At 45.7% G+C, this 19,042-nt stretch overlaps 1 protein-coding gene across 35 annotated transcripts in view; it reads left to right on the top strand.

The window, feature by feature from the left end:
- The window catches only part of tcf7l2 (transcription factor 7 like 2), a 76,475-nt gene that overhangs the window by 30,098 nt on the left and 27,335 nt on the right, over positions 1 to 19,042 (top strand). The gene's annotated exons all lie outside the window — the stretch shown is intronic.

Here is a 19,042-nt window from a genome sequence, read left to right as displayed (position 1 = left end):
AAATACCTTCGTCAACATAAGGATATGGATGATATACAAGGCTCTGTTTGTCATTCCGCTGCTTGACGAGCACAAGCTGAGCGAGACCCTCCTCCACGCCCACCTGTCGCAAAATGCACTTGACAAATAGGTTTGTCGGTGGCGATAGGACACCAAAGACCCCCCGTCTTGTGTTTGTCTCAAAGTTGGAGTACTTCAGATCAATCCCGGTAGGGGTTGAGTCGGTCGGGACTTCCTCCTGGGATCATTTGGCTCGTCGCGGCCTTGTCGCCTAGACGAGCCCTTCAAGGCACAAAGCGCGCTTGATTATGTCAACGAGACGAGCCAAACACAAAGGGAAACGGCGCTGTTTTTCCCCCGTGTCACCTTGGCCGGCTTTAGCTCTCATGCGATTGCGTCTTTGCTAGAACTTGTTTGACGAGGTCTGGCTGGATCGCGTTTGGGTGCGCCCGCCCGCCCGCTCGCTCGCCTGTCTGTCTCGCGTGTATGCATCGGTGTCGCACGAAACGCACTTTTTCACGGACCGCCGTGGAAAAGGCGTGACCGGAGTTTCAGATGACAGCTTGTCAGACGCGGGTCGAGTCGCAGGCGTCGCTTGTCACGGCCTTCGACAACTTGAACTCGTTAAATCCCCTCCGGCGGTGTTAAGTAGGCGTTGGAAAAATGCGGTAATCACAGTTTACTCGCAGCTTTTACGTCAATAATGAGGGTCAAAGTGGCATCGATAATCCAATGTATTGTTGACGAACTGTACAGCCGACCGCCCCCCCCCCCCCCCCCTTCCCCCCACCCCCGTCTGCCGTAGTCCAAACTTGAGCCGCCTGTGGCAGCTGGCTGGCCGGCCCGTTGAGTGACAACAGAACCGGCGGCTGGCTGTGCTACTGTATGAACACCGGAGGCCGTTTCACAGGGAAACTTGTTTTGACAAAACTCCAGGTGTCTCATTGTTGGCTCTGGCATGGTTCAACAGATTTAGCAATTAGCACTGGGCTGAGGGCACGGGAAGGGCGGGGGCGCAGCCAGAAGGAGAAGGAGAAGGAGGAGGAGGGAATACAACGAGGGGTTGGATGGCGGGGGCGGGCTGGATGGGGGATGACAAGTTGGCTGCAGTGATGGAATGAGGAGTAAAACCTGTCATTTGACAAAACGACACGCATGTAAAATACAATGAGGAGATTATTTCGAGGGGGGGGGGTTATCCGTTTTTTATTTTATTTTTTTTTTATGCCAAAGAAGTAAAAACGGCAAAATATCACAAACATGAAAAAAAAACAATCCCTATTAGATTTTTTTTTTAAATTGGGGGGTTGGATGGGAGAAACCGAAAATGAATTGCTCTCAGGAATGAAGTTTGAAAAGCTCCAACTAACTATTGGACGTTTTCTCCAAGTTATCCACAAAATAACACGTAGGCCGTTGTCGCTCTCGACATGTGTGGGCCTTGTCACATTTCCGTCCCCGTGAATGACCCGCTTTGTTATTCCCAAGAGGTCTGCCCCCGCTTTTCGATGAAGTTTCAAGACGACAAGCTTTTGAGAAGAAGGTGAATGCCTTTCATAAGACGCGGCAGTCTGAAGCCACGCAGACAAAGTACGCGGCGTGCACGAACAAAAGGGAGAACGGGCATCATTGTGAAGAAGAAGCGAGACCGAGGCTTTGCTAACAATGCTTGTGTCAGGCCTTCGGGGAAAACAACAAACAAAACAAACACAAAAAAAAAAAACATGTGGCTTAATGTCAAAGAGTACGTCAATTGTGCCAATAAATGCTTAGCATTCCGGGGTCAGGGTTCTTCTTCGGTTGTGGCGGAAGTTGCAAACTTGTAAATGCAGTGGATGTCGCATTCGAGTCATCAAGACTTTCCGCAGTTTTATTGACTTGAACGTTGCTGTTTTGTGCGTGCGTGCACATTGAAGTCGAGGTGGCAAAACAAAAAATGTATAGCAAGCGTTGACATTTATTTTTTGGGGTGCGGTGGGGAGATTTGAATTCCTTCGGGAACAATTTGAAGTTGTGGATGAGTACACCGTCGCAGTCAAATTTGAATGTTGTCGTGGAATGCTGAGTGATTCCCTTGAGTACTTAAGCTGCCTGGAATTCTTGTTTGCGGCCCCCTTAGAAAAGAAGAGGGGCTTTTCTTTGGAGCGTTTGCAGGGGTGGACGCGGGGTATCTGCTCAGTTCTGTTTTTAGGCGTCTGGCGTCATAATCCTCCCTCCCTCCCCAGCCCTCCTACTCCGCCGTCACGCTGCCGGTGTACCGCAAACAATGCTTTCAGGTTGCTTTTGTTCTTCTCCGCAGTTCCAAGAAAGACCCACCTGAACTCCATCCAGTTTGTTTGCCACTCGTTTTGATGCGTGTCTTGTTACTGTGTGTCAATATACATTTTTTTCCCCCTTCCTTCTTCCAAGTCAGTGTCGCAGACGTTGTCGGCGTGCCAAGGTTTTGTTTCGGAAGGAATTCGATACGAGGCGTCGTTTACTCTCGGCGTGCTTTCCTGTTCCTGTCCTGGAAGTTTTGGCCGCTTGAGTGAGACGGGCGATGATGCGATCAGACGGCGTACTGCATACCTGTGCAGGTGTGCACATGCTCGGCGGGTTACTCATCCTTAACCTACCGGTGTTATTGTGGCCTTGCCAAAAAGAAATACCGCGTTTGCCAATGGGAGTGGCACGAGGCAAAACATTACATATGCTTTTTTTTTTTTACTAGGAAAGAAAAAACACGCCACCGCTTCCCCATACCCCCAAAATATGACATGAGAATGACAAAAATATCGCAAAAATGACATAGCTAGCAAAAACATGCGAGCCTGCAAAAAATATGACAACATTTTTATAATATGAATAAACTATATGACATAAATCATGTGTAACATTCAGGTAATTGTCAACAAAATAGTCCTACAACCAAATCTAAAATGATACCAACAATCTGATTAAAAAAAAAAAAAACGCATGAAAATATTAGCTGGAAAAATGTATAACAGAAAAAAATATTCCACCAAAATGTCTGTTACAAACTGCAAAAAGAAATGCAAAAATATTTCACATCAATTTTGATAACGTTGTGCCCCCCCCAAAAAAAGTTCCAAAATTACTCTCAAAATTTCTTTTAAATCCAATAAAAAATACCAAATTAATAGATGTCAAAAGTTGGCGCAGAAATATCAGAAAACAATATCTAAAATACAAACACCTGCTCAGGTAGCGAGTCGCATTAAAATGAACAACTTGAAGATCCCGTTTGGGGGAGGAAAAACAAACCCTCGGCGTAAGGCGAGTGTGACGGGGTGAAAAGGAGAAGCTGGATTTGCGAGATTAAGGGAGGGATCATCGTGCTTGATGGCTCAATCCTGACGGCATATCGGGGCCGATACGTCCAAACTAATAACGACGGACCGGTGAAAGATTCCGAGAACTGCGTGCCAGGGAAAGAATAAACGAGCCTGTCATGGAATCGGCGGCGCTGTCAAAGAAGCGGCTTACCGTTCATTCATGATTAACATGACGGAAACACATTAGCGCCGTATTTATTCATTCATTTGTCTTGTTAACACCCTCCCAGAGTGAACCGAGCCGCGCTTCGGCACCAGTTTGTGTGACAGTTGCGCCGGATATGGAAAGAAAAAGATGGGGGGCCTTGTGATTGGAACTGGACCGAAGCCGCCGTTTCCTCTGCGGGCTCATTAGCGGACAGCAAATGGCGCTGATGTTGAATCTCAAGCTAATCTAGTTTGGATTTGTTGTGATTTTTCTCTCTCCCTCCCCCACCAACTGGTTATTGTAATTGGAACTTTTGGCAGTGTCTCCATCTTGCGTCGGAACGTCAGACAAGTCGAGTGGCTGCCGATGCAGAAGGGGGCCGGGCTGATTGGCGTGCAGCGAGGCGTGCCTAAATCAAGCGCCGGCATGAATGGCTGCCTTGCCTGTGGCTGGCATTCAGGGGCAATCTATGGCAGATTCTTTTTTTTGCGGGGGGGCGACTCTGGAATAACGAACGCGGAAGATGCTCCCTTGAAGCGTGACTACTTCGCTTTGTTGCCGCGTTTTAGCCACACTGTCCCCCCCACCCCTCCGCATTTGTAATGTCTCATTGTTACTCGACTCGATTCATTGCGCCTTGATGTTTGCATCTGACAAATCTGTCCGTGTTGTACAAAAGCAACCGCTGAGACCTTTTTCAGGATGTTTGCTAAATGTACACGTTTCGAACGTTAGCGCTTTTTGGCTAGTTTCAAATTCATATCTTTTAAGAGCGCTCGATACTTTCGGTCTGCCCTCACGCCGCCGGTTATGAAAGTGTCGAAAATAGCCGGAGAACAAAAACCCTCGATTCTTGGAACACGTGAAGCGTCTGAGAAGTGTCGAAACTCGTTAGGCTGGCTACAATGGCTTCAGTGCAAAAGGGGGCCCCGGTCGGCCACAAAAGTACGTTTGTGTGTCGATTCATTTCAGCCTACTTAACTATTAGTCAGCTCATTGTTTTTTTTTTATCGCGTCAGTCGTGGCTCGAAGACTTTTGAATAGAGTTTGGTAAGATGCTATAATCACAGTCGTCGTGTTTCTAACATTGGTGTGGTGTTTGTTTTTTTTTTCAGTAAGTTCAATTAGCATTATCCAATAATTACGGGGTGGCGTTGCGTTGATGGGAGCTGGCAACGGTTTGTGGTCACATCATACACACTTGAATAAGATGATGCTCGGTAGGAGTGGCCACTCCGGTTCAGGGTCGAGGGTTCGGGTCGAGATTTTCTGTCGACACTCGTGATTCCCAAATACTCGATGAAAGCAAGATTACTGTCACTTCACTCCCGAGTTGCGCATTTCAGAATCTCCCGGACAGAATTGGCTTCCTCGACGCGGGAAATTTACGAGGCGGCCAAATGACAAGCTTCCCCTGGCCCGCGCCGCGCTCGCTTAATGTGAAGCACATGCTCGACCGCCGAGCATCTGCATGGGCCGCACACCTGTTTAAACGCTCTTTGGCCTCGCTGCCGTAAATTCAGGCGCGGTCACGCCAGAGGCGGGCTGGCTGGAAGCGGGGGTCAAGTTGGAATGGTTGTAATCCTCCTTGACAGAATGTCGTCCTTGTGTTTGGCCAGGCATTAGCGCGTGTTTGAGTGTGTGTCACGAGGAGGAGGAGGAGGAGGAGGACAGATTGCCAGTGGTGCAATTGTTGCGCTCTCCATACAAATGTGCGCGTTTGTGTGTAATCACCTGGCCGCCTGCCACCGAGGCCCTCTGGAGCTTCCCCGTTCTGGGCGAAATGCGAGGCCAAGATGAGGTCACGGCCTGCGAGCTCTCTGTGCATGCTCGCGTCCACCTTTGTTGTGTAACGCTGGATTATCTCGCCGACGTCAGGTGGAAACATGGTAACTCCAAAATCACCCCCCCCCCCCGCCCAAACAGCACGTTTGTTTGCCCATGAACAAAAATGATGTATTTTCCGCGTGAGAATTTGTGTTCATGTCCAGAATATATCATTTCATTTAGCGGCCAATATATTGATTATCAGGTGATTTTTAAAAATACATATTTTTTTAATCACCTAATATACATATCGGCCTGAAAGGAAAAAAACTATGTAATTTAAATTAAATAGTGAATTCCCATGCTACATATTAAAGGCTAATTCTTAAAAAAAAAAAAAAAGAAAGAAAATTGTACACCCAAAAAATGGGATGATTGTATTCGGCAAGCGTTCGTTCACTGCCCGGGCGAAATAGTCTCCGAATAAGAAATAAATGCTCACATGCAGCTTTTATTTTTTTTTGCAGGGAAGGCACCGTTAGCCAAAATCCTTCTCGGTGCTTCCTCAGTCACTCCTTTACCCGATTTGGCGTCGATCGCACGTCGACCAGCTACCGCCGCCATTTTAATTGCGTCTCGTCAGCGCTGACGGCTGCAAAATACGAGCGGGGAGGGGTGGCGGGGGGGCGGCGCGCAGCCGCAGCACATGAAAGGCTACCTCCTTAGACAAGTCGCCCCGGCTTCAGAGAGCCAGAAAAGGCGATTGGTGTGCTGCTGTGGATTCCCTGCCGGAATAAGTTTGATGGGCTAATTGTAGCCCCCAGTGGACACGGATGCACATCACAGCAATTGAGCGCGCGGTGAAAAGCACACTTTTCGACACGCTACGTGCCTTTGATTCTTTTTTTTTTTTTTTGTAACTGTCCTTGAATACACGAATGGATGCACTGTCCATCAGTCGTTCTGTTTTTGTTTTCTCATTTTAGCGTTGGAGGCCTCATGGTGACACTTTCTCTGGGCCATCGGACAGCAGGAATCCTGTCCGCCATTCCTTTATGGTCACTGCATCTAATAGGCCCCGCATAGCTTTTTGGAGGCTGCGCAATGGCCGGCCATGCAATGCGATGCAATGCGCAATCGGCACCACGAACTGGCCTCGCCGTAGTGCTGATCAAAAAGACTCTGCCCGTCTTTTGAGCTTGTTTTTCTTTTTCGCATCAAAACGGAATCGATATCTCAAACTTTGCAGCGGCCGTATCAGTGAATCCTCCTGTCCCTCTTTAGCGTCATGCCACGGGAAGAAAAAAGAAGGGGAGGGCACAGGATGATGACACCGGGGCTCGGAAAGCCGGGAGAAAATCGATGGGAGGGGAATTCACTCCGGTTCGTGGAAACGGCGCTACGGGAGGGCAACCTAGTTGTGAATGTGGAAAAATGTTTTTTTTGTTGTTGTTGTTTTTTTTTTCCCTCCTCTTTTCTTTCCTACCCAGGGAGAGAACATCTGAACATTTGAAAAGAGTGTTCTTTTGGTGAGGTTGACTTGTGCGGTTAGGCTTTGTTTCATCCGAGCGCGCACCAGCGCGTGTACAAGTAGCTGCCTTTGGAAAGGCTCCTCACGGCGTGTTCGAGGGTACTCGGTGGACGCGCATGCCCTGCAGGAGGCCGAATTATGAATACAACATGAGTAAACAGACACCTACGTACGCGCCATTAAAATAGCACTTGCCCGTTTTGGATGGGAAAGCATTCTCGGCTGTGTAAAGCTCTCCAAGAGTCCGTCGTTAATGAGAGTGCGTTTGGGCGAAACTTCCTGGGATCGTCTAATAACAGCTACAATTGAAATGGTTGATTGATAACAGGGAAGCGGCAAGTCGGAGGCAATTACCGTCGCAGATAATTACCCATACCTTTTTTTTTTGTTTTTGATTTTTTTTTTTCCTTCTGCAACGAGACAGCAAATCTTCACGAAGCTCCCTGGGGGGCATTCCTGGGTTAGCAAGCAATGGCCACAAATGTAGCGGTTAAGTGGAAGCAGGGCAAACTTGAATGGCCACCCCGAATTCAGATAGGAATCAAATTTGCACATGTCAAAGGAATTTTACCCTGAAATGCCACATTAGATTTGGGCCAAACTTTCCGGGGGCCGTCTTTGGATAAGACTCTTCGTTTAGCGTTAGCGTCCTTTCCTGAAACGCGCGACATTAAATACAAAATATGGACAAAATGAGGATTTTTGGTCTGCTGTCGCTTTTTTTTTTTAAACGGTTTCCGAGCAACCTAGACTTGTTGCTGCCCCCTGCAGGACCGTCCCGGTACTAGCCAAGTCACTTATGAATGATTGAATGAATATTTTGGTTTGTGTAGCACGCGCAAGAGATTTTACGGTCATGTTAAAAATCGTTTCTTTTGCGGGTCACCAATAAAACTCAGGGAATCGTCTCTAGTCAGGCTCACGACGGAATGATTTGCACATTAATGTATTCATCGATCCTTTTTGCCCTTGACTTGCGTGAATAAAGTTTTTTTTTTTCTGGGATAAACGCAGCAGCTGTGAACAAAGAGCACAATAGCGCGCGCAAGCTCGAACCACAATTCCCAGCCCGAGCCGTGAATGCCATTCAGGCTGGTAGTGGTGGTGGGGGGGGGGTCAGCATGACTGGCACAGTTGGCACCTTGGCACTCGGATGCGTCGACTGAAGGGGCGGCAGTGATGCGCCTTCAGCTTTCATATTGTCGCCGCTTCCTGTTTTGAAAGCCACGAAGGAGCAAAATTTCCCCGCAGATGAAAAGGCCTGCGCTTTTGAAACGTGTCCAAGCGCAAATGTGAAAAAGAGGGGGAATGAGAGCTGATCTGTAAACATCTTCATCGAGGGGTCGACGGAAAAGGAATTGTGAGGACGGCGAGGAGGAGGAGGAGGAGGGATGGAAATGATACATTCATTTGCCGCCTTCTTCTTCGCCGTCGTCTTTTTTTGGGGTGGGGGGGTGTTGTTTTTGATTCGCTGATGAAAGAGAGGCGGCGTTTTTTGTTCGCAGCCAGCTGTATTGCTCTATTCAGCGTATGGGGGGTGGGGGGGGGCATGGAACGACGCGCACAGCCACCACCCACTTAACCCCCTTCCGAAAAATTGTTTTGTGGCATCTGCATCCACGCATCTGCGCATTCACCGCAGCCGAGGAGTATTTATAGAGCCGTTTGTTTTGTAACCTCGATGCTCTGATCACCCCCCCCCCCCAAAAAAAAAGACTTATAAAGTCAAATTTCTTTGTTCTTTTTTTTTTTTTTTTTTTTTTTGACAGCCGCAGTGACGCGACCCGCCAAGTCACCTGCGACACCGGCATTTCGTTGACTCTCACTGGCTGTCACATTTGTTTCGTGCCTGTTCAGCTGCTGGCCTGCCAGAGAGTCGCTTGCTTCTTTTTCTTCTTCGTTTTCCCTCGGCTGCCTCCCCCCCCACTGACCAGTCTGCACCTCTTAACTCGGTTAAAAGGCTCTAATGGAGCTTAATTGTAACCTCGGGGTGTCGTCAAAGAAAGTGTCGCTAAACAAACTGCAGCAGGCCAGCGGCGTGGCCTCCAATGCAGACGGAGGCGCTGTTTTCAGATAACCAGTCACCGATTCTGAAGGGCCTTTTATTCGGATTTGGGTGAGAGACTTCCTGAGTGCCATCTTGGGGTAGTTTCCAGTCGTCCTTTGCCATATTGCTGCAGTTGTGTTTTTTTTTTCTCCTCAAGCTCAGCAGCATATTTTAGAATGTTCAATGAAAACTTCAACAACAACAAAAAAAAAAGGCAGGGAGTGGGAAATGGAGTGCATGTGTCGACTGCCGCCTTTGTTTTAAGACCCTATCACTCATTTTGGCTCTTTGCTATCTTGGACTAACCGCCGCGTGCTTTTCCTGCTGGCCGCAGCTCAAGTCGCACTCCCACACGCCTGCAGCAGCGCCACCTGGGGGCTCAACGGTGATATGCCCCCCCCATCTAATTCCAGTAGAGAGGTGGGGCCGGCCGGGCGCCCGCCATGCGGGCCTTTGCCGGGTCGCTGAGCATTATCGCTGGAGAGCTGCAGATGCCATTGAGCCACCGAAACGGCAAAGCCCTCTCAACCGTGTGTGTGTGTGTGTGTGTGTGTGCTTGTGTGTGAACGCAATGGTGGTGACCCCGAAAAGCTGCGACCCATGAGGAAAAAGGGAGGAGATAATCACACTGAGCTGGAAATCTTGGGGGCCATTTGTTCTCGGTCTTCTCTACCTTGTGAGGTCTTAATCCAGCACAGCCTGCTTGCTCTTCATTTTGACAGCACGTTTGCTTTTTTTTTTTTTTTTTCCTTCTTCGATGACAATGTGAATTGGGCCCTGCGAGCGAAATAAAGCCCAATGTGTGTGTGTGTGTGTGTGTGTGCGTGGGTGATTTTTTTTTTCTTTCTTTTTTTTGCACAGACGTGTAATAATGTCCCCGTAAAAGTCAAGACGGGAAAGGCCTCATTTTCTGTCTTCTCGGAGAAGAAGAGGCATAATTAAGATATATAGCCTGCTGAAAATATAGACCGGTGGCAGCGTGTGGTTTTGATCTTTGGCTGAAGACTGCATCTCCATGTGTGTGTGTGTGTGTGTGTGAGCAGCGTGCTATAAAAGGCTAGCGACTCAAGCTTTTTGGCTTTTCTGCATTGTGGGGCTCACCGCCAGCCAAATCTTCACATCTGTATGTGAACACGTATACATAGTTGCAAAGAATGGCAATGTGCGTGTGTGAGAGCCAGCGTGTCAGGTTTGCCATGGACGGTGAGAATGTCTCGGTTGCGTTTTAAGTGTCAGGTTTTGGGTGTGTGATGATTGTTAGCGTTTGTGCTTGTGTTGGAGACCTTTTGTGGGGGTCCTCATTAAGCGCCAGGTTACGTTTTACAATACGTAACGGCAAATTACCCAGTGAAGGTTTTCCCATGTATAATGAGGACGTACATTAGACTTGATGAGCTTGTTTACAAGCCGGTTGCGTCGGAGTACCTGCGGCCCAAAGCCAAACTGTGGCAGGGTGTTTGCTTTCCGGATCTGGATTTCCCATCGCTGCCTTCGAGTGATATGTAATAGCAGGAAAGGTTGCCATGGTGGCTCTCGGCCAGTACGCACTCTGCTGCACACGGCTCAGTTGTTTCAGGCCTTTGTCACTTTCGAATGCCAACTATACATCGATGGGTGGGGCGTCGCCGGCGGCGATGAAGACGGATGGAATAGTTTGCTCCGTAATTACAGCGGCAGGGCCGGTGAATGGCCAGCCGTACGCGGCCGCATTCCATTCGCACTTGATTACGAGGTTACTTGTGGTGCCTCATGGCAAGTGTCATCATCGATTGGGCGGTGGCTCGCCCTTCTTTCTCCGTCTCTCTCTAAAATTGGGATGAAGTGATTGTTTATTGAAGGTGTCCAGGAAATGGACTTCATTTCACAAGGAAGAAGTACATCACTCGGACCAATTAACCTCACCGCAGCTCATTATAAATCTCTCCTTTCGAGCCCCCCACCGAGCAAGCGACTGGTCCGCCAAGGCGGCGCACATGAAAGTGCAAATTTGTCCAAACTCTTAAAAGTCATTTGGAAAGGTAAGGTTATGATATGACATCTTATAATAGGGCTGAGTAATTTGGACCCTTTTAAGACTCGGAGGCTTAAGAACAGGATCTCAAAAGTCGACCCTCGGGGGCAATGGTTGTCGCGACTGCGAAATTCCGTCAATAATCAAACGTTGACTTTGCACGCGTCAATGTTAAGGCGAGGGGAGCATCTCGGTGCGCGGAATGCAAAATTGCCTTTGTACTCTTTCTCCTCGCGTTGTGGTGGAAAATCCATTTGGGTGGTTACTCCTAATCTGGGAAATGCGCGACGCTAATTGCACCTCGCTGCCGTTTTTTTTGTTTTGTTTTGTTTGTCATTTTGATATTTAGCCTCGTAATGGGTTAACAGCCTGGAGTGGCTCTCTCCAACCAGTGTGCACGCACAAGGCTTTTGTTTGCTCAGACACTGTGCAAACTTGTGAAGCGGCCTGCCCCCCCCGCAACCCCCTGTCAAATAATTACAATGCAAATCATTGCAAATAGACCATTTGGCCATTTCGGAAGCGATCTAATATTAAAACACACACGGTCGACCGGTTTTGCTCAAAGTGTGGAGCGCGGGGCTCACTTCAGAATCACTGAATGAAATAAGAGTAAAAGGGACTTTCAAAACATGCTACTTGGTGTCAAAAGTTTGATGGCGGAAGGTCAACACCCATTTTTTTTAGTTCACCCGGCGCTAAACTACAAATGTCCAGAATGAAATTGTTTGGCGAAAAAAAAAAATAATTCAGTTGACTTATGTGAATCGTAGCGATGAGCGTAGCATCACATTTGCGCTTGTTAAAATGTTTCCTTTTGGCCTTTTGTCTCGCCGAGGGTATTGCTTACGAGACCTTTTGTCTTGTCTTTAGCCCCGAGGCAAACAGCAGCCCGAAATCTGATTAGCCTCCATTATAAAGAGTGATGTTTTCATCCCGCTGATTCTCGGCACCGCATCCCAGCGTCGGGCCGCTTCATACCGGGAACCGGCCCGCTCTTTTGACAGATAGTAGATACTCCCCCGCGTGGCTTGTTTGGACGGCGGCTGTCTTTAGTGTCACGCGAGCAACAAGACGGCCGAGGAAACTAAAAAAATGCATCGAAATAATGTCAAAAAGAGCAGGAATCGATGATGGGCCGGAGGAATTTGATACGTTACGAGCGTCTTCCCTCCGCCGCCAAAGTTGCTTTTGTTCGGGTCCCTCGGAGATGTAATTCAAGCATAAGGAAGCCACTGACAATAGCTGGATTTGGACTCCCAAAATAGCCTTTTACTTAAAGGTTGCGGCGGCGGCGGCGGGTGGCCGGCATCCGATTTCAGATTTTTAATGAAACGGGCAGCCGCGAATCAATGCCGACGTGAAACACGAGATTAAATTAAATCAAATGCCATTGTTTGAATCAGGTTATTTTTTCGGTTTCCTGCAGTGTTTGTTCTTTTTGATTATTATTTAAAAAAAATATTTTGGGGGGGATGTGATTCATTTCCACAACAAATTAAGAATAAAATCTATTTATATAAATTATATAAATAAAGTACATACAATCAATTTTTAAAATGTTTTGAAATAGCAAAATCGGGATTAATCTGAAAGGGATTTATTTATTTAATGACAATACATTTCTATATTTGGAAATAAAAACACGTTTGTGGTGCAAGCATATATTTTGAAATATGTAATAATAATCGTCTTGCAATATTACCCTTTTTGAAATTTTAATGAACAATTGAAACCAAAACAATTCAAATAAAAACAGAAAATAAATATTAAAAAAATAATAAATAGCCTCTGTATGAAAATATTTAGATGTTACAACTTTAGCAAATGCCTGCTTTGTTTACCAAACGCGCACAATAACAGATGCTTTCGATTTGCAACATTGACACACGTTCCGGGAAAAAAAAAAAATCCTCTAATTATATTTCTTTTCATGTGATAACGGCATTTATCGTTTCTAGCGCTTTGGCTGCGAACGCTCGGTCACATTTAGGCGACTTTAGCGCATAATTTTCCCCCGTCTGAAGAAACGCCGGACCGTCTTCAAAAAATAATCTCGACGGGTCGCGCGCGGGGCAACGGTGTTGGGTTTCAACTTCTGTGGGGAATTGTGATCTGTTCTAATGAGAAATAATACCAAAAAAAAAGAAAAGAAAGAATGCAGCTTTGACACAAAGCGTTGCCGCGCTGAGGCTGCGAGATAGACGTCGGATTAAAAAATAGAAAGAAAGAAAGGGAGGGGGAAAAAAAACAATTCCTGGCCATTTGGATGAGATAAATTTAATTTCTTTGCTATTTGGAGGTCTTCTTTGAAAACAGGCAATCGTAATGAGCACATTCAAAACCGGAGAATAGATTTCCCTTCTCGCTTCAAATGAGCCGCCGTTATCGGCGTCCGTCATTCGCGCTTTCCCATTTTCCAGTTGCTAATTGATGTTTTTGATGTTGGCCGGGGGAAAAAATTGAAGCAAATGTCACATGTGAACCGGCGTGGAAGTTAATAAGATTGACTCCGTCGGGCTGAATCCGCAATGAACGCACGGGAAGCGTGTAATTTCGTTTTTTTTTTTTTTTTTTGTCGACGGCGAATTTACCGCGTCCATCTGCCCAGAAGTGAAATCGACACCGTCGGAACAAGAATTTCGCTCATTCACAGTCACCAAAACCCCAAAATTGAACGCTAGTATTTGCTTTTACTTCGTCGGCGGCTGTTTTCTTCCAAATGAGAGCGCAGTTTTTCTAGCGGGGCCGGGGGGCAAGATTTTCTCTCTTAGCATTGGAACAATCCGCATTTGGAATGCCGTTTTGAGTTTGAAAAGCCGCATTGCTTCAGAAAGGGTTAGCTTCAGGGGGGGGAAAAAGAAAAGAAAATGCTGCGATATAAGTCGGGGTCAACGCATATGCTTGGCCGATGTGTAACAGAGCCTGATCTTAAATCCCCCCCCCCAAATGAAAGAATAGGAGCGCCACCGGGGTCGCACCATCTTGAGCCATTTAGCGAGCTTTCGCGGCTAGCCAAACGCAGAAGTGTCAAACATTAAAAAAAAAAAAATCTAAAACATCAAAAAAAATGTATTGTTTGATTGCTTTTAAATGTAGTTTTGACTGAATTCACACACTGTTTAAGTAGCAGTAAAATAATACAATTGTCATGTGGATTATTTCGGTTGAGTGCACTTTTTTGGCCCCAAATGGGCCGCGACCCCCACTAGACACTTTGCTTTTTGAAACAAAAAAGAAAAAAAAAAAAAACAAAGTAGCCTCTGCTCTCGTTGAGCCCTTCGAGGATTGCGGATAAGGGACATTATTCTCGGAATAGGCAATTAATTCCGCTGGCAACGATCGGTTGGCGCCCCCCAACCCCCCCTCCACCCTCAACGCCCTCCATTCGCCATTTGAAATGCTAACACCATGAAATATTTTTCTATTGGTCGGCGTCCCCTCGGTTAAGCCGCCACCGGCCGCCGGCGAAGAATTTCATCGACTGATGAGACCACAGGCGAGCCCGATAAAAAGGTTAACTGTACGTGACATGCACTCCGAGTAGCCCCTCCCACCTCCCCCGCGTCCGCCGCTACCTTGAACTCGTAAGTTCGCCCTAAACTTTTGATTGACTTTATCCCGGTTGTTGCCAGGTGCGCGCGTTTCGTCGCCAAAAGCTCAAAGCAATTTTCTTTCCCCCCCCAAAATGAAACGGAGCGACGATTTTTGCTGGTTATATTTTGGCTGAAACGTAACGCACGGTTAAATTGTCCTTTTTTTTTCCCCCGTCGATTTTTTTGGGTCCATAAATATATCTACATAAACGGAGGTTTTGTGAGGACAGATGCAGGTGACTTTAGCTTCTACATGACCACATGCGATTGGAAATGGCGGTCCTGTTGATCAATCCCGCCGACATGACAGCGCCGCCCCGAGTCCCGCCGACTCTGGAGTGCAGCGGCACAAGCAGCCCAAGCATGAGTAGCGGCTCCTTTGCCGTTTCTACTCTCTCATTGACCCAGCTTGCTTTTTATACTTGCAGGGTTTTTTTTATTATTGTTATTTTTTTAAATTTGTTTTGGGTTTTTTTTTTACATCTCAAAAAAAACTTCACGTACAGTCTAATGCTAATTTAAAAAACAAGTTATTTTAATTGATCAACTGTAAAAAAAAAACATATTAGTGAAATGTTTTGTAGATATTTTTTATGTTTTTTTCAATACTAGTTACATTATTATGGGAATTGAAAAATAAGGCTGAGTAATGTTATTGTTTGAATTTTTTTTGTTGAGCAGCTCTTTCATTTTGTTTAATAATTAATCCGTTTTAATTACGGAAGTCATTACACAGTGAATAAAAATAATGTATTTTTTGCATGAATTGAGCAGTTAATTGGTTAATTTAATTGACATGTATTTGTTGATTTGTATTGTTTTAATTATTGGACAAATAAAATTTAATTAAATATATATATATAAACTATATATATATAAAATTAAAAATAAATATAATTATTTGTCCTTCCGTCATTTTATTTATTATAAATAATAACATCCGCAGCTCAGAAATATTTTAGTAAATTGGTACATTTAATTGATATAAAGAACATGATTAAAAATGAAAGTAATGACAGAATTAGGCTTTTATGTTTCCACTTTTTTTTCTTTTTTTAACATTTTTTTTTTTTACCTCACCTTGTAATGACCAAGCCCATCTGTCTGATTTACAGATCAAATGTGGCCCCTGAGCGTTTATTTTTTTTATTTTTAATCATCTCTCCTGCCTCCCTTCGTTCCCACCACCGCATCCGATGCTTCTCGAACCCTCCATCTTAACACGTGGAATGTCACGTTGTTGCTATTTTGGCAGTTGTATGCAGTCACATTACAAGTTGAGGTGATGATGAAGCAGAGTGGGCATAGTATTGTTATTATTTATGTATTTATTTTGTGCTGGGATTTGACCTTGACTCTAGGCAATATGGGCATCCTTGCGGAAAAGCATATCAGGTCTTTGGCAGTCAGGATAAAAGGGAGGAACGAGCTTTTATTTAAGTTATTTTAATTGCAATTGTTCTTCCACCACACAACATCCCTATATACATAATTAAGTGGAGCTGTCATTTAGCATTTGGTTTATGCAGCCCCCCCACCCCACCCACCCACCATGCACCCGTCCAACCTCTTTCTAACTCCATCACACCCGCAAGTAAGTCGTAGAACGTCAACGCAACTGTCAGCGAACGGCTGTTTTGTCGCTTTGCTGACTTGTCGCGACACGTCGGCCGCTCTTAATTCCACCGCCCAACAAAATGTGTGTGTGGGGGGGGGGGGGGGGGAGTTGGGGAGATAAGCGCGCTTCAAATGTTTAACCGTCTTATTGTGCTTCTCGCTTCCCCAGATTTCTTTCTCCCTAAATATCTCTTTGAGGTTAGCATCTTTGTTGGTTAGCTCGCACAGTAATACTGCGTTGACTTCAATGTTTCCAATTTAAGCAGAAAAAGTGTGTGTCAAAAATACCACCACAAAATACGTCATCCCTCCGACGTGGTCAAATGTAGTCGTTATCACGCTCGTCTCCTCCTGTCACGACCATGTTAACAATTTTTTGGCGGAAGCATCCTTCAAATGGCACACGTCTTTATCAGTCTCATTGGCAGGATTGCGAGCGCGTAAACATCGACTTACTACCACCACCCAGCGGTAACGAGGACAAGAAAGTGCAGGTGTGATTGGCAGCGCGCCGCATTTAATGTTGTGTGCCTGAAGCCAAGTGGGTACGGGGGTTCCGCGCACAATAGCGCCGCTATCTCGCTCGCGCTCTTGCTTTGTCTGGCTCATTGTGCTCCTTATTACACGCCGTATTTGCCGCCAAGAATCCTCCATCCCGGCTTCTTATCGCCGCCGAACGTTAATGGCCATCGTTGCGTCGTGTTGTTGTTGTTTGAATCGCAAAGCGCGTATGAACAAAAAGCACTCGGGGCCCAAAAAATATATATATATATATATATATATATATGTAGCCACCGTGCGTTTTTTTTTTTTTTTTTTTTTTTTTTTTTTGGTCATGCAATTTCATCTGCTAGGTACGAATTATCAAAAATCTGAAAAATGTCACCAGCATCCTTGAAATGCTTTCGGACTCTTGCTGGAGCCGAATCTAAACCCGGGCTGGATCGGGTTAATAAGTGTGAGGCGAATTTGGTTGGGGGTGGTTTTTTTTTTTTTTTTTTTTTTTGGAATATCCTCCCTGGTCGTGTGAAGGCCTCGCTCTCCTGATCAAAGCGTATCTTGTTTTATGCGGCTGCTTTGAAGTGGCCCGAGTCACCTACAGCACTCACTTCATCAACTTCACGAGTGTCTTAATAGCAGATCAATAAGTTTCAAAGTCGCTGCGTTAATTTGATACCAGCACCGATGTGATCACGCTGGGCCTCCCTCTCTCTCTCTTTCTTTCTTTGGTCAATCGCTCGCTGGCTCTCCCCTCCACATTTTTAGTCGGCAGGATTTGTCTGCTCATCAATTTAAACCTCCTTTTTTTTTGGAGCATCCTTGAAAAACGATCACCCTTGCTGGACATCAGCGTTGGGCAAGACTGACATCTCTGTGATGTTAGCGTTCGATAGCGGCATCGTTCATCAAAATTGATCATTTGATATGTCTTTAGCGTTTGTATTATTTATTCATGTGAATTAGCAAGCGCATTGTATGAATTCATTATTCTGCTTCATCTTTTTTTTTTTTTTACCTCTTTGAAATCTGCCTCCTCCCCCAAAAAGTCTTGGTCTAGGTGCAAATTACATTGTTTCTGAGTAATCATGTATGTTTTATTTGTAGGTCAAATTACCTCTTTGAAATTGTGTTTATTTTTTTAAGTCAGACCAATTAGTTTTGCGTACGATTTAGTTTCAGTTTTCTTTTAATAATAATCCGTTATTATATTTCTTTCTGTAGGCCAACTTCACTTTTTGGGGAAAAAAAAATGTCCCCTGCTATTTACAAAGTTTGAGAAAAATTGCAAATTAAAAAAAATATAATTTGACGTTAGCTATTCGAACAGATTTGTTATTTTTAAATCAGTCTCCTAAAAAATTTCTCACCAAATCTACTCATGAAAATCACATCATTTGAATGTTGCCTTGACTGACGTGAGTAGAGTATCAAATGATGCGTCTCCTCTGCATGAATTCAACCCGCAAATAATGTTTGGGTTGTGTGTACGAAGCAAACTGAAACTGCTTTTCGGCAGGAGCGAATGAGCAAACTTTCCCCTTTGCAGCTCGCAGCCGACTTAAGAGGAGAAAAAGAAAAACGCCATCTGCGTGCCGGATCTGCAACCCGGAGAACAAAAGCCAATTTAGTGTGTTCATCGAAGGGTTGCTAATGGTATTAGGGCAGCCCGCGGGGTGGCCGCTCACCCCGTCGCCCGGCCGGACGGCTGCTCGGTCGGGTCTGGCGAGGGCCACCTCTCCCACCTCCCGTACTGGACGTCGATTCGCGGGGCGGGCGGCCGGCGTTTGTGCCCCACATCTGCCGAGTCTTAAAATTCTTTTCGCTTTATTTTACGATGACAGCTCCCAGGACAGAATGATGACTGGGAAAGGAAGAGCAATTCACATTTATAGTCTGGGAATTATTGCCGTTTTGTTGCAGCGAGACTTATTCGGCCTTGTGAGCAGATAATGGGACAAAAGGAGATCGTAATGTTCACAAAGGGGCCAAACAATGGCATGAAAAGGGCAGAAATTCATTTGAACAGTTTGGGAATTATCTTTTTGGGGGGGGGGGGGGCCTGAACTTGTGCAAAATAAAGGAAGCAATTTTGGTGGTGAAAACGCTAAAATTATTTCACCCACAAAAGGGAAGAGTGGCAAAATAAGAAAAGGGAAAAAACAATATTGCTCAAAATAATGATCGGTTAAAAAAAAGAAAATTTATAGTCAGAAAAAAAGTGTTTGTTGAGAGAGCTAAATTAATTGACTTGGAATGGCAGAAATCATTCGAGGAGTGACACGGTTGCTGCTTTTTTTTTTTTGGCCGTCCTTCTCACTTGCCGGGTGCAGCCTGTGTGGTCCGCGGCGGTCGGCCCAGCAGCGCTCCGCCGTGGGAGACGGCGAATGCCGGGGGTCCGGCGCTTTCTTAATAAATCTTTCATGATAGATTTAAGCAGCGCTCGTGGCAGGGGAAAAAAAAAAATCCACTCTTGTCCGCACCCCAAAAAA

Source organism: Hippocampus zosterae, chromosome 7 (genome assembly GCF_025434085.1).
Source record: "Hippocampus zosterae strain Florida chromosome 7, ASM2543408v3, whole genome shotgun sequence".
NCBI lineage: Eukaryota > Metazoa > Chordata > Actinopteri > Syngnathiformes > Syngnathidae > Hippocampus > Hippocampus zosterae.
Note: the sequence above shows the minus strand (reverse complement) of the source record. Positions and strands in the feature narration are given on the sequence as shown.